Source organism: Camelus bactrianus, chromosome 3, assembly GCF_048773025.1.
Source record: "Camelus bactrianus isolate YW-2024 breed Bactrian camel chromosome 3, ASM4877302v1, whole genome shotgun sequence".
In the NCBI taxonomy this organism is placed as follows: Eukaryota; Metazoa; Chordata; class Mammalia; order Artiodactyla; family Camelidae; genus Camelus; species Camelus bactrianus.
The window spans coordinates 115,898,519-115,913,244 of record NC_133541.1 but is presented as its reverse complement, the minus strand read 5'-3'; the positions used below and the strand labels follow the sequence as shown (position 1 = coordinate 115,913,244).

Sequence of the window (14,726 nt, the reverse complement as noted above, 5' to 3'; positions counted from 1 at the left end):
TCTGTCAGAGTCTTTGTGGATGAGATTTACATTTAAATTGATTGACTTTGAGTAAAGCACATTGCCCTCCATGGTGTGGGTGGGCCTCATCCAATCAGCTGAAGGCCTGTATAGAACAGAAAGACTGACTTCCTCTGAGGAATTCCACCAGCTGTCAGCCTTTGGAATTGAACTACAGCATCAGCTCTTCCCTGCAGCTTTCCAGCCTGCTGGCCCACCCTGCAGATTCTGGACTTGCTAGCCTCCATAATTGCATAGGCCAATCCCTCAAAATAAATCAATTTCTCTTTCCTTTCTCTTCTCCTTGTTTGAAACTGAGGAAAATAAAACATAGTTTAAAATACTCCTTCAAATACGAATATGCCCTAAATTTTACCTAGATTTTTTGGGGGGTATTTATCTCCCTACATTTTATTGTGAAAATTTAAAAACATGGATGAATGTTGATAGAACCACAAATGGCTTCCATCTAGATTTAATGGTTGTTAATGTTTTACCATATCTGTTTTCTCTCCTCCCCTAACCTGCACCACACATACACCAACACACACCAGTTTTAAAATAAGCTGTCAATATGACATCATGATCCTTAGATACTTCAGCACAACGACAATCATCTGTATAACCACAGTGTCCCTATCACACCTAAGAAAATTAGCAATCATTTCTACAATCACCATAAATGCAAAACTTAGAGAAATGGAGACTGCTGCAGCTGATACAGGACAATAAGTATTTAGACTTAAGATTCATAAGCTGTTTCCTACAAAAGAGTGCAAGATAAAACTAAGTCCCTGGAACAATAAAGACTAAAACATCACAGGACACGATGCTTCAGTAACATTAGACAATAAAATAGCTTTATTTATAATCTCTGAATCAAGAGCTAGCTGTTATTGGAATTTTAAAAAGATTCAAAGCGAAACTGTAAACATTTTTTCTTCTTCTAAGTAAAAGCATCATATATTCTCCGTATGAGAGAAATTATGACTCAAAACCATTTAGGGTAGCACTGGGGAATTATGCCAAGTAATCTCCATGGATTTCAAAGTTGAAAAACCTTCCCTTTAGAGGAGGAAATAAAACAAACGTTAAAAACCATCATGGCCATTTGGACAGGGCGTTTAGTTCCACATTATCACTTATATTTAATGCCTAAGACTGATGCAACATGGAGGGGGAGGGTATATATAGCTCAGTGGTAGAGAGCGTGCTTAGCATGCACGAGGTCCTGGATTCAATCCTCAGTACCTCCATCAAAAAAATAAATAAACCTAATTATCTCCTCCCCAGCAAAAAAAGAAAAAAAGATTGGATACAACAAATATTTGATTCCAGTGTATGCTTTTAGTAAGTGATTACAGCAAAATGAACAGAACTGGGAACTTTAAATGATTTAAGTGAAGCACTGGTCATCTATGTGCAGGGACTGCAGATTCCCTGAAAAGGTAAGGTGGTTCCAGAGGGTGATTTTTCCAGAACAAGGCCAAGCTCAGCCTAACCTGTGAGTATGAGACCAACTCATTCTGGCTGTTGACCCAATACAGTTTTCACAATAATAATACCCTGCAAGCCTCAACATCATATCAGTGCCTTTCAAACATTTTGGACCCTGACTACATATGAAATATCATTAGCCATATACATGCACAGTGACTCCCAGATGCAAAACTTTTTTTGAGATAAAATACAGGCAGCACACTCTGACCCCTCCCCTAGCCCATCCCACCCCCCATCCAAAAGGCTGGCATGACCTGGGTTCACAATCTCTAAGAGTTGAGACCTGCAGTTTGAAGCCCCTGAGCTATTGCCTGTTACTCTGGCTGGCCAATCAAACCAGCCTGTGTAGAGTGTTTCTTTTCTGTTTTTGTCCCACAGCTCCCAGAGGGAAGAGCCGCTCAGTGCTTGGAGAGGGGACTGTCACTGGGAGTTAGTAACCAAATCCCAGGGCTTGGAGAACTCAGCACCATTTGTGGAAGCTCCCACCTTTGCCGAGACATGGCAAGAACCTACTACTTTAAGATTATCTTCAAAAATGCTGAGCTTCACTTAGCATGCTGTCCTGCCCCTAGGAATGCCAGATTTAGCAAAACAAATTTAAAAAAACTAGGACATCTCATTAAATTTGAATTTCAGATAAACAAGGAATAGTCTTTTTTTAGTGTAAGTATGTCTCATGCAGTAACGATTCCTTGTTTATCTGAAGTTCAGATTTAACTGGATGTCCTGTATTTTATCTGGCAACCCAACTGGTTGCATGCTCTGTCCCTTTACTTTCAGGGTGCTTGAATCTTATGGATGGATCTAGGCTGGACAGGATGTGGGCACTGCTGTTGGGAGCAAGGGGGACATCGGGCTTAGCCTCCTTCCGCTCCCCCCAGTTTCCACTGCTGGCTACACCCCATAGCCCCCTGGAGGGTTCCCTTATCTGGAGGGTACCCTCTTAGACAGGACAGAGGATTGCCAGCGTGGCACAAACCCTGCTCCTATTGTGTCCACTTGGCCCTTGGGTCCTCCTGGACCTTGGCACACCAAACCTCTGGGATGCTCAATGGCAAAGGGACAGTCGCCAGCCCTACCCAGCTGTTGAACAGAACGCCACTCTTTCCCTGTAGTCACTCCAGTCTCTACAAGTGGTCCTCGCAGTGAGGGAGAGCCCACTGGGAGGACAGGAGCTCGCTTCCCACTCCCCTCCTCCAGAGCCTACACCCACCACCTCCTTTCTGCCTCACCCTCCTCCAATTCTATACATCCCCAAGAAAAGTCTTACCTTTCCATCAAAGCACACACTCTGTCCCATGCAAGCCAAGTCTGTTCCTCCCCCTAGAATTAAGATCTCTGGGCTAGGTTTGTTTTCTCATTTTCCCTTCCCCACCCCCAGCAGAAAATTGGTCACTGTCGAAATGGCTCACAAGTGGGTGGTTTAGCGAAGTGCTTCAGTCTTCCCTGCATCCCTGCTGCTCTGACAGTTCCCTTAATGTTTGGTTAACAGGAAGGACAAACGTCACCTCCTGGTCAAGGCTTCAGGTTGGATTCTCAGCTCTGGGGCCTTGCAGGGCCTCCCTCCACAGCCTGGGTCGTGCTGGGAGGCTGCTGACCCGTTTCCCCAATGGGCTGTGAGCAGCGTCAGGACAGGGGCTCCCCGTCTGTGGAATCAGCACATGAAGCAGAGTTTGCTGCAGCTGGACAGAGAGGGGCAGCTGAAAAGTATGAGCCACGGGCCTCGGTGTCCCTTTCATTTGCTTCCATCAAACTTTTTCAGTAAATGTCCCTACTCCCTCTGACTACCAAGACCCAGCAGAACTTACTGCCCAAGCTGCTATTCCTTCTGGGGCCTTCTCTCCCTTTGTTAACACCGGTTTATCCAGGGCCATCTGGATCTTCCAAAGCGGCATTTGTAAAAATGAAACTAAGAGAAACTAATCATTGCTGATGTGTAAATGGTTGTCATTGGTATACATTTGAAATTAAAAAAAATTTTTTTTAATTTAGTATTTAAAAAAACCTAACAGGTATTTATGAAGCTCTGTTCTATGTGCCTCACACTGTTAGGGTCTAATAGTAATGACATTAAGACACAAGTTCCTGAATTCAAGAGTCATACTGGAAGACAAGATTTAAATACATAAAAAGCCATTTAAAATGACCCAAGGAGACTAGCAGACAATAAAATGAATTTGAAGTGGCTTATAAAGGTCATAAAAATGACACTATGTTCCATCATCCGTGGAGGATTTGATAAGGTTACTCCTAAAGTTTCTTTATTTGTTCTAAATAAATCACCAACTAGATCTTTCAGATTTTAGAATATATAATAAAATGGCATGATATGGTACTCAGTTTGTGCCAGGCACTGTTGCTGGCAGCTTCTTCAGTTTTCTCCAGAATATGACATGGTGGGCATTATTCATTTTCCATCTGGCAGTAGGGGGAAACTTGGGCATGGAGAGGCTAAGAGTTGCCTGCGGACACCGAGTTCTGTGGTGCAGCTGGCAGCTGAACCCAAGACATTGGGATCTTGAGTCATGCACAAAACAGCTGGGCCATGGTGTCTCCCAAGTGCGGGCCTAAACTTGCACTTTCCCGTAATTTTCAGATTGCACTCTGACTGTTTTTTAATGGGAAAACCATGTATTGGTCTTGGAATGCCTATCCTATTTCCCATAACCCCACAAACTTGGCTCTCTTGGTTCAAACTTGTACAGCTTGCAACCAAGTTTCTCACATGTTCTTGGCTCTCTCTCTTCTCTGGGGATTTGGTTTAGTGGAATCCACAGATTTCAACTCAGATTTTAGCCCTAAGTCCTGCCTCATCCACTGTGTCATGTTTCTTCTTTTTTTCTCAAAATTTAAGGTTAAATCTTTGACATTTTGTATCTGTCTTTTCTACCTGTCTTTCTTAATTTTGATTCCACAGCCTCCCTGGGAGGACTTCCATACAGGACTTCGCTGAAACTTCCGTTTCCTCTGTGGCTGCTCACATCCACTACATCCCGCAGCCATTCACACTCCACCGGAGTCTCTCAAGATACCGCCGGGGGTAAGGTGGAAGTGAGGAATGAGCAAAGGAGTAAGACCTGGGAATTCTAGTACACAGCAAGGAAGAATAAGTGCTGACACCTACTGAGGTTTCAAGGAGCAAGTAGCATTTGGGCTGGCAGTAGAAGACTTCTGAGGACTTTGGTGGGTGGGGGCAGGAAGGGGTGGCACTGGCACCCCAAGCTGAGGGAAGGGAGATGAACTCAGAAATCTCCGTGTTCCTCAGACCAACCATCCCTGATCATTTCCTTGGAACAGACTGCTTCTGGTGTTTTTGGGTACTGACAAAGCCCAGAAAAAAGTAAATCAAAAAAAGTTTTTTTCTTGAAATAGTCTCCTCACTCAGGGTTGCAGGTGAGTAACGCGATCCATTTCATACATCACACCCAATTCTCTACTGAAATTCCAGTTGTTGTTCACCCACTCAAGAAGGCATGTCAGAATGCAAGCGAGTTTAATATTCCCCTGGACATGACCACAAATGGGTCTGATCTATTTAGCAGGGCCAATCATCTGAGGTCAGTCCTTCAACAGTTCCTAGGAATGATGATTCAGTGCATGACGCAATGTGGAGGTGACTGCCACACAACAGTGACACAGCTGCGAGGTGGCAGGCAAAGGAGTCGATCTTTAACTCCTAGAAGCTGGTGGCCCCTTTAAAAAAATTTTTTTTTGCCTTAAACAGTTTCCAGATGATATCTGATGTTGAGGGTGTTGGATTGCCCTTAACTTATGTTCTTCCATTATTCTGGAGGAGCCTAATATTGGTTTGGGAGGTGGGGTGATGGGGTGATGTGTGTACCACACCTTTGTCCCCAAATAAGGTGGAAAACAGTGAATCACACACCGACCAAAAGATCAGAGATGGTACGTTCAAAGACTAATATACATGTTCTCCTTCCTATGATTATTAAAGATTACTGACAATTATTTCAAGTGTTTCTAATGATTAGAAATAGGTGTTCTGGTTTAAAGCCCATTTCAAAAAAGACAAAGGAATTATGATAAAGTCATAACTTTGGTTTCAGGTTAATAGTTGTAATTGCTTCCCCCAAGTACTTTTCAGCTGCTCCTACGTGAGGAGATACTTTAAAGGATTTGGTCAGGTCACTGCAAGCAGAACCAGCACCCCAGCTTCCAACACCAGGCCCAGTTTCGCTGATAAGGATTAGAAATAGTCCTATTTGAGCTTGGTTCTGCTTGAAGTAAAGAAGGAGATTTATGACCCCTAAGCCAGGGGTTCCTCTCCTGGTTCCCTTCAAGACCTTGCTGGTGAGCTACCTGGCCTCAGAAATTATTTCTAATTAATTTTACATCCTTCTAAACACTTCTTTATTCTTTACATCAACACATGTGAATTGTCTTCAGTTTTTTTACTTGCAAGTGTCTTTGTTCTTTCTTGAGAACCAGGCTCCTCTCTCCCTGTGACCTGATAACATCCTGAAGGCAAAAGACACTTCTATTTTGACTATTCTTGCCTGACTACTCTCTTCCCCGTCTTCTCCCCTCTTTCCACCACTCCCCACACGTGGAGGCCCAGTTCAGGAAAGCCTCAGCTTCTTGGCTTCAGTATCTAAGGTTTCAAATATTCATTAGGTCACTGGACAACCCCTGCTGATGGCACTGGTCTAAGGCAATACCAACCTGAGCAAATGCCCCAGGTTTAAATGCAAATTCACAGACTTAAAAGCCAATCAACCAAAGCAGTGACAGTCAGAACTTGTAATACTGTTATAAGTAATAACTGTTATAAGTAATAATAATACAAAGTAATGGTAATAATGTTAAAGGAAGGTGTTTAAAAGCAGCCTGGCTTTCTCTGTGACAGAATCACACTTTGAGAGCCTGAAAAAGGGAGAGGCCAGGTGAGAAACGCAAGCAGCTTCCTAAGGGAGGGGGTGCTCAGGGCTTTCTCTGTTCACAGATGGAGAAGGCACTGAGGGGTTCTCCCCTGAATGCTCAAAGCCACTAGTACCCTGGCACTTTCTGATTGTTATCTGGGAACTCCTAAATATCACAGGTATTTACATAATTCTTTTCAGTTTTAAAAGCGTTCCCACAGCCTTGGTTTCATTTGATCCTCATGAATGCCTTGCCAGGAGTGAAGGACAGATTTCACTATCTGAGCCTTGGAAAAGGAAACTGTATCTCCTGAGTCCACAGAAATCAGAGGAGCCAGGATCTGAGCTGGCAGCTGACTGTTCATTGAATTGAACAAATACAGAAATATGTGAGTGTTTTAAGGTAAACAGGGTCTGTTCCCTTAAGAAGCTCATAATCTATAAAATAGATAAACAACAATGTCCTACTGGATAGCACAGGGAACTATATTCGGTGCTTTGTAATAGCCTGTTATGAAAAAGAACATGAAAAGGTATATATATGTATGTATAACTGAAACAGTACACTGTACACCAGAAATTAACACAACATTGTGAATCAACTATACTTCAATAAAAATAAATAATATTAAAAAACCAAAACAAGCAAAAAAAAAAAAAAGCAGCAGCAGCAGCAGCACCTTGTGATCTTGTTGGGGAGAAATGCCCCAAATTAATATAATTAACATAACAATACAAGGATTGAATAGGGAAAATCACATACAAGATAGCCCATCTTCCAGTGTCAAATAAAGCAAGAAAGAGCTATGATCTTAAGTGTATTTAAACAGCTTTCATTCCATGATTGAGCTGGAATTCCCAAGTGTCCTCCACCTGTAACCCCACCTTCATTCCAAGTCTCTGCTTAATATTCTGGATTTCAGTGGATTCCTCACAGTGTCTGCAAGTCCCCAGCTTTACCCTTTAGCTATGGAGATGTCTGGGCTTGTCACATCCTCTTCAGTCCTGTATTTGCAGTGCAACTCCGGGCTCCCCACAACCCCCCCCCCTTTTTTTTTGAAGCTGCAAGGAACATGAGAAAGGGAATGGGGGTTATCTGTCTTCAGTGTTCCAGAAAAAGTCCACCCTTACCTCCCGGAATTGCTGAAGGGAGCAGATTTTAGAAATCTGAACGATGACTAATAAATCACACATGAAGACACACCTACAGGAGGAGGGCGTTTCAGGAAAGAACACTTGGGTAGGCCAAGGGCAGGCTGAGTGAGAAGACAAGGGGAAGGTCAGGACATGTCCATGGCCAGGACTGTCTCCACATGACACAGAAAAAACGCGGTGTGAGAACTATGTGCACACTAATAACAGGGATAACAGATCATTTAAAATTGGGATTTCCCAAAATCTAGGAGGGCCCTGGCTCATATCCAGCTGCTCTCCAGGAAACACAAATTCCTCCCAAACACCTCCTCCTTCACCTGGGGTTCTGTAGGCTTTTATGTGGAGGCTGCGGTCCAGTCTCCTTATTCACTCCTTATGCCTCACTGGCAAAACCAGATGCACAGTGGAAACAGCTTAAATGTCCATCAACTGAGGAATAAAATATACAAGGTACAGTATATACACACAGTGCAAGGTTATTCAGCCACAAAACAGAATGAAGTGCTGAAACATACTATAACTTGGATGAATGTTAAAAGCTATGCTAAGTGAAAGAAGCCAGACACATACTGTCCAATGCCATTCATATGCAATGTCCAGGACAGGCCAACACAGAGACATAAAGTAAACATGGTTGCCAGGGGCTGGGGAGGCAGGAATGGGAAATGACTGCGAATGCGCATGGGGTTTCTTTCAAGGGTAATGAAACTGTTCTAGAATAAATGGTGATGGTTGTACAACTCTGTGAATATACTAAAACCCACTGAATTGTACACTTGGGAAGGATGAAAAAAAACAGGCGTACTATGTTAGGAGTTTTAATTTAAATTTAAGGGAAACATAAGGGAACTTAGTTGCATTAACCTGATATTTCCCTGGAAACATTAGAAACATCAAAAATAGAATAAGCATAACTAAAAAAAAAAACTATTCACAAAAAGTGAAAACTGGAAAAGAAACAATGACATAAAAATGAAGGAGGCAGAAGACAGTCAAATGAGTCCCAACATATACAAAACTGGTGTTCTTGAAGAGAATAGAACAAATGAAACAACAAAAAAAGTAAGTTAGTACTAGACTGAAACTTCTCTGAATTAATCATAAGAGTAGTAACCAGCATTTACTGAGCACTTACTATATACGCCTGGCATAATTTTAAGCACTTGACATGCATGATCTCACTGAATGCCCGTGATAATTGAATAAGATTAAGTACTGTTACCATCCCTACTGTATTCATGAGAAAACTAAGGCACAGAGAGGGTTAAGAACTTGCCAAAGGAAATACTGCTGCAGTAAGAGGCAGAACTGGAATAAAATAAAACTTGCATCTGCAGACTGAAATAGGAGAATGTGTCCAGTAGTCATTCTGGTAAACCTTACTGCATTCCCTACATAATGGAAAACCTACCAGGGCACCAGGCTGGAAAATCCGCGCCTCCCAAAGGGAGTCACCAGCTTGGCTTCAGATTGCTCCCTAGCATCAACTCATGTCAGAAGGTCGAGCAAGGCTAACGCATCTTAAGCAAGTGTGCTCCAAGACTTTTAGGACTGGTCCACTTGTCCTTTAAGTAGAAAAGCTGAAATTCTTGTCATTTGTGCTTGAGGTCTGCCACCTGAGAGAAACTTGCCCTGGGCTCAGCAAATCCCAGGAAGGAGCTGGCTGGCCAGGCTTGAGTCTTGTGCTACCCAATTCCCACAATCAGGGCATGAGCTGTACTGACTGGTCCAGCTCGGGAAGAGACAGGGAGAAGAGCACAGTCATGAAATCACTGGGAGATGAACTTTGAGGGTGTGTTGACTGACTGGATGTGGGAACTTTGTGGAAGACTTCTGGATTTCTGGCACAAGCAATTGGATGATGGAGACACTCAATGAGAAGGGGCATGCTGGTTTAGTTCTGGACATTTGAATTAGAGCTATGTGTGAGGGAATACAGTTGGGAAGTCACGCAGGCAGCTGGGCATATGGGTCTGGAGGACAGGAGAAGGGGCTTGGAGGCCTTATTTGGGTGTTTGTCACAGAGTGGATAAAGGAAGCCACATGACATCTGTGGGATCACCTAAAAACAAAATGCTGGGTAGAGAACAAGGGGCAGCTGGGAAGGCTGAGGAGTGGTCAGAGAGGGATGAGGAAACCCAGAAGAGTGTAGTAGCGGGGGGTTAAGGTGGAAGAGTGTTGGAAGTGCAGTCGAGTGGGTTAGAAGTTGCTAAGATTGGATGGAGGGTATAGCTCAGTGGTAGAATGTGTGCTTAGCATGCAAGAGGTGCTGGGTTCAATCCCCAGTACCTCCATTAAAGAAAATAATAATAAAACTCAAACCCTTAAAAAGAAAGAAGTCTGTACCTGCTAAGAGGTATAATAAGATAAAGGGAGAAAATGAGTATGGCTGTTCCTTTACGGGACAAAACTTTAAAATTCTGATTCTGGGATAAAAGAACATGACAAGAAGCAAATACACAAACTGATTCTTACGCTTGTCAGACGTTGGACTAAAATCAGTACAAAGAATACTTGCCAAGGCAAGGAGAAGCCCAATAAATTGTAAAAGAGCACCTAGTTTCTAAAACGAATCCAAAATAATTATCATCTGAAAAAATGTATGTCTGAAAAAAATATACTTGTGAAAATCATCAAGAAAACATCAAAACAGGGTAACAGGGGAAGACTTCAGACAGTGCTGGAAGGGTGTGAAGAAAAGGACCCTCCTGCTCGCTGGAATCAAGGCAGTGCCACATTTCTGTAGGTCTGCTGACAACATGCATAAAAAGCCTTCAACAATAAATGCACCAACAGTTCCGGGATTTTATCCTGAGGAAATAACTAAGGATGTGCACAGAGGTTTAGCTACAAGTCATTTCACAAAAGTGAAAAGTTGGGAACAACCCAAATGTACAAAGACAGGGCTGACAAATTACGGTACATTTGTACAACGGGAGACCAGGCAGTCATTAAAAATGTCATAGAAGAATTTTTTTGACATGGAAAAATGTTTGCAATATATTAAGCAATAAAAGCTAATTATAATGATCTCAAATATGTGTATATATATATATGAACAGAACAAATCTGAAAGGATAGAATGTTTCTGGCTGCTGGCTTTACTGATGGTTTTTATTTTTTCTTTTTGTTTATTTGTGATTTACTACTTTTCTGTACTGAATACATATTTCTTTTACAATAATTTAAAAACCTGGTAATTATGTGAAGATGAAAGGAGAAAAGAGTTCACTAGAATTGAACTCTAACTGATTAATAAATAAGCAAATCATAAAGTGCTACCATTTATCTCGAATTAACTAGATTTAGTTTTTCTGCCATCAGAGGAAATGAAGCCTAAAATAGAAATTGCCTTGAGATACAGAAAATGAAGTTACAATTCAGGCATAATTGTCTTTGAACTGTGAAATCTGTACCTGCTACACATGTGTATGCGTGTGTAGGGAAAATATTTGAAAGGATATCTACTAAATTTAAAAGTGACTCTCTTCAGCAGGGAGGGACTAGTGGAGGTGGGAAGATAAATTCTTCTTTATACAACTCTGTATTGTTTGACTTGTTGTTAACATGCATGCAAACACTCTAAGTACACTTAAAAAGCAAAAGTGGTTATAATTTTGGAAGTATTTAGAAACATCATAGTATCCATGATACGATGACAAAATATCAATGCAAAATATGTATACTATGCTTATCACCATGTTGATGTATCTGCAGGTGAGAGAGGCTTGGATAAAAATACTCCATCATAAAAAGAGCTGTTCAAGTTCATTCATTCATTTATTCCACAAATGTCTGCTGAGCACCTGCTTTACTAGGCACCATGACCGTCTTCCAGGTACTTGGGATACAGCAAGGAATTAAACAGCCAAATACGCCTCCCCTCATGGAGCTGACATTCTAGCAGGGAGAGACAGACAGTAAGTAGTAAGCATAATAAACATGTTGGGAATTGATAAGTGGGTGCTATTGAAAAAAATGGTGCAGGGTAAAGGAGGCTGGCAGTGCTGTGTGTGAGGGGCAGAGTTAAATAGGTTGGTAAGGGAAGGACTCATGAGAAAGTGACATGTGAGAAAAGATTTGAAAGAGGAGAGGGAGTAATGAAAATATTCAGAAAAAGAGATAAGGAGAGAGAACAGCAAGTGCAAAGGCCCTGAGGTGGGTTCAAGGACCACCAATGATGGCACTGTGGCTGAGACACAGTGAGCAAAGGGAGATCAAGTCAGGGCTACCCAGGCCAGTTGGTGTTGGGCTCTGAGGCTACTGTAAGGAGTCTGGCTTGTTACACCAAATGAACTGGGGAACCACTGTGGGGTTCTGAGCAGAGAAATACCAGGATCTCCCTGGCTGTCATGTGAAGACTAGGCTACTGGAGTAGGAGGGTGAGGGCAGAGAGACCTGGTTGTCCAAAGAGGGATGAAGGTGGCTGTGAGAATACCGGGGTGTCGAATCCTAAGTATGAAGATAGGGCCAAAAGGATTTCCAGACAGTGCACAGAGGATGTGAGAGAGGAGGATGAGGATGGCTCTTGGCATTCTGGCCTGAGTAAATGAAGTGGAGCTGCCATTAATGCAGATGAGTAACAGTGGAGTAGGTTTGGGGTTGGGAAAAGATCAGGAACTTATTTGTGGGCCTGTAATATCTGAGCAGCAATATAAATTTTGTATTAAGAATGTTTCTAATATTATGATGACATCTTTCCAAATAAAAGCATCATTTCAAGACTCCTGACCCAGCAACTGTTATATTCCCAGTACTGAAAATGTGCATGTTGGTCATTGCTCATAATCTGGAGAAATCATGTGGATAGAAGGTATGCTAAAAGACTGGAGCCTAGGTTCACTTTCGAAATGGGGGGAAAAACACAGGCTGCAAATACGTCCATAATCCTGGCAAGATTCTAGGACATGTCATTAAATGGATGACATATGAACTTCAAACATTAGTAGTAGCTCCTCTTGGATTTAGCCTGAAGTCAAGAGCACGTCAGATCAATGCACGTACTGGAAAAACCCAGCATTTCATCCTGTGCGTCGTCTTTACTACTCATACAGAACACTTCACTTCTGACACCAAATGTGCGGGGGTTTTCTCCCACCAAGCAGTTCTCTGTGACACCAGCTAGTGACACGATTTAACTCATTTCTGACACTACTTGGAGACAGCATCAGATCCCACAGGTCAGGGACTCAGTATCATGAGACTGACTCCACTTCAGATGCCAAGTGCAAGTAGTCGGTACTCAAGTTACCCACAACTTCAGTTCTACTTGGCTAAAGATGGGAGGTTCTTATGACCCCCTCTCCCTTGGATTTGATTATTTGCTAGAACAGCTCACAGAACTCAGGGACACATATGTTTGTTGGTTTATTAAAGGATACAGATGAAGAGATACAGAGAGCGATGTCTGGGAGGGCCCTGAGCACAGGAGCTTCTGCCCTCCTGGATTTGGGGTGTGGTACCCTTCTCATATGTGGATGGATTCACCAACCTGGAAGCTCTCCAAATCCCATACTATTGGGATTTATATGGATGCTTCATACCTAGGCATGATCTCTCATTAACTCCATTTTCAACCCTTCTTTCATCTCAAGAAGATGGAGGCTAGGGGAGTGTTAAAAAATTCCAAGCTTCTAATCATATTTTGGTCTTTCCAATGACCAGCCCCCACCCAGGAGCTGTCCACAAGCCCAGGTAAAGTTGCTTCATTAGAACAAATGACACTTCTATCACCCAGGAGATTTCAGGGGTTTCAGGAGCCCTGTGTCAGGAACTGTGGTCAAAGACCAAATATTAGAACAAAAGCTGCTCCTAGCCTGCTCTTATCACTCAGGAGGTTCCGAGGATTTTAGGAGCTCTGTGTCAGCAACCAGACAAAGACCCAATACATATATTTCTTCTTATAAATCACAATATCACAGATGATACGCCAGAACACTGGAGCCTAGGTTGCAGTGTTCAATAAGGCTGCAAAACCATCCATTGTCCTCGCAAAGTTCTAGAACATTTCATTAAGTAGAGGACATATGAACTCCAAAAATTAGTAGCAGCTCCTCTTGGATTTAGCTTTAAGTCAAGAGCAAGTCAGTCCGATATATTAAGAAAAAAGCAACCAGGTCAATTTTGGAACTTGGAAGTCCAATGTTTGAAGGGGTGGTAAAGTTTTTTTGTTTTTGTTTTTATTGGAGACGAGTCTCAGGTGGCAGGCGATATTAACAGCATACGGTAGGGTAGGGTTACAGACTAGGAAGTTTGTGTCAAGTCTTTACTACTTTCTAGACACATAACCTTGGGCAAAGCGCTCTGCTGCTCATGGAACCGTGGTCCCAACCTGTAGGTAGTAATACTTGCAAAGTGCTTCGCACAATGCATGTAGAACGGAGAGCTGACCTGCGGGCGCGGGGGGAGGGTGACTTACTTTTTGATTATTCTCATCATTTTCTTTTTTCAGACCCAAGAAAGGTCCTGCCTCCATGAGAGATGCAGCGAGAAAAAGTAAGCGATGAACAAAATAAAACAGCTTTCCTCTAGTACTGCTATAGCGCTGTCAGCACAGGAACGGTGAATAGAGGTCTTGATACTTCCAGAACTGCTTCTCGCCAGGAGAACCAGCATGGGGAGAGGGGAGCAGCCAGAGACTGTCCCAGAACCCAGAAAAAGACCGCGGTTGCTAGGCGACCGTAGGACGGAGGGGAAGGGGCGAGACTGCCCCTTGCAGGCTCCGCCCCCACTTCCGCGCTCCTCGCTCCGCCCCCTTCCCGTCCAAGTCCCGCCAGGCCAGGCAGTCCAAGCATCAACCCTTGCGACCGGGCCGAGGCGTCGCGACGCATGCGCACTTCTTCCCGCGCGGCTCTTCGTGACGCGAGCTCCCGCTCTCAGCCACACACTCTGCCCCGCCCCTTCTTGCTCGGCAGTTCCTCTCGCCCCCAGCTCCGTTCTCGCCCACACCCGTCTTGCCCACACCTCGTCTCCAGTCCTGTGAATAGTGACTGTAGAGCGACCTCAAGTCCTGCAGACCCACGTTCCGTGCTCCCGTGGTGGCGGTGGTGATGGGCGGGGGGAGTGGGCTAGAAGAATAAGGCGGGATGCGGGGAGGTGGCAGTTGCCGCGGACTCACTTCCGGAGGACGGGCGGAAGTGGCTGCGGTGGATGGTGGGAGGGGGAAAGGAGCGCGAGGGGAGGGCCGGGCCG

General features: G+C 43.5%; 1 long non-coding RNA gene across 1 annotated transcript in view; it reads right to left on the bottom strand.

The window, feature by feature from the left end:
* The window catches only part of LOC123615440 (uncharacterized), a 41,654-nt gene extending 26,961 nt beyond the window's left edge, over positions 1-14,693 (bottom strand). Inside the window, exon 1 of the long non-coding RNA XR_006723013.2 lies at positions 13,954-14,693. This is a non-coding gene — a long non-coding RNA (uncharacterized LOC123615440). The remainder of the gene's footprint in view (positions 1-13,953) is intronic.
* Positions 14,694-14,726: the final 33 nt, after the last annotated feature.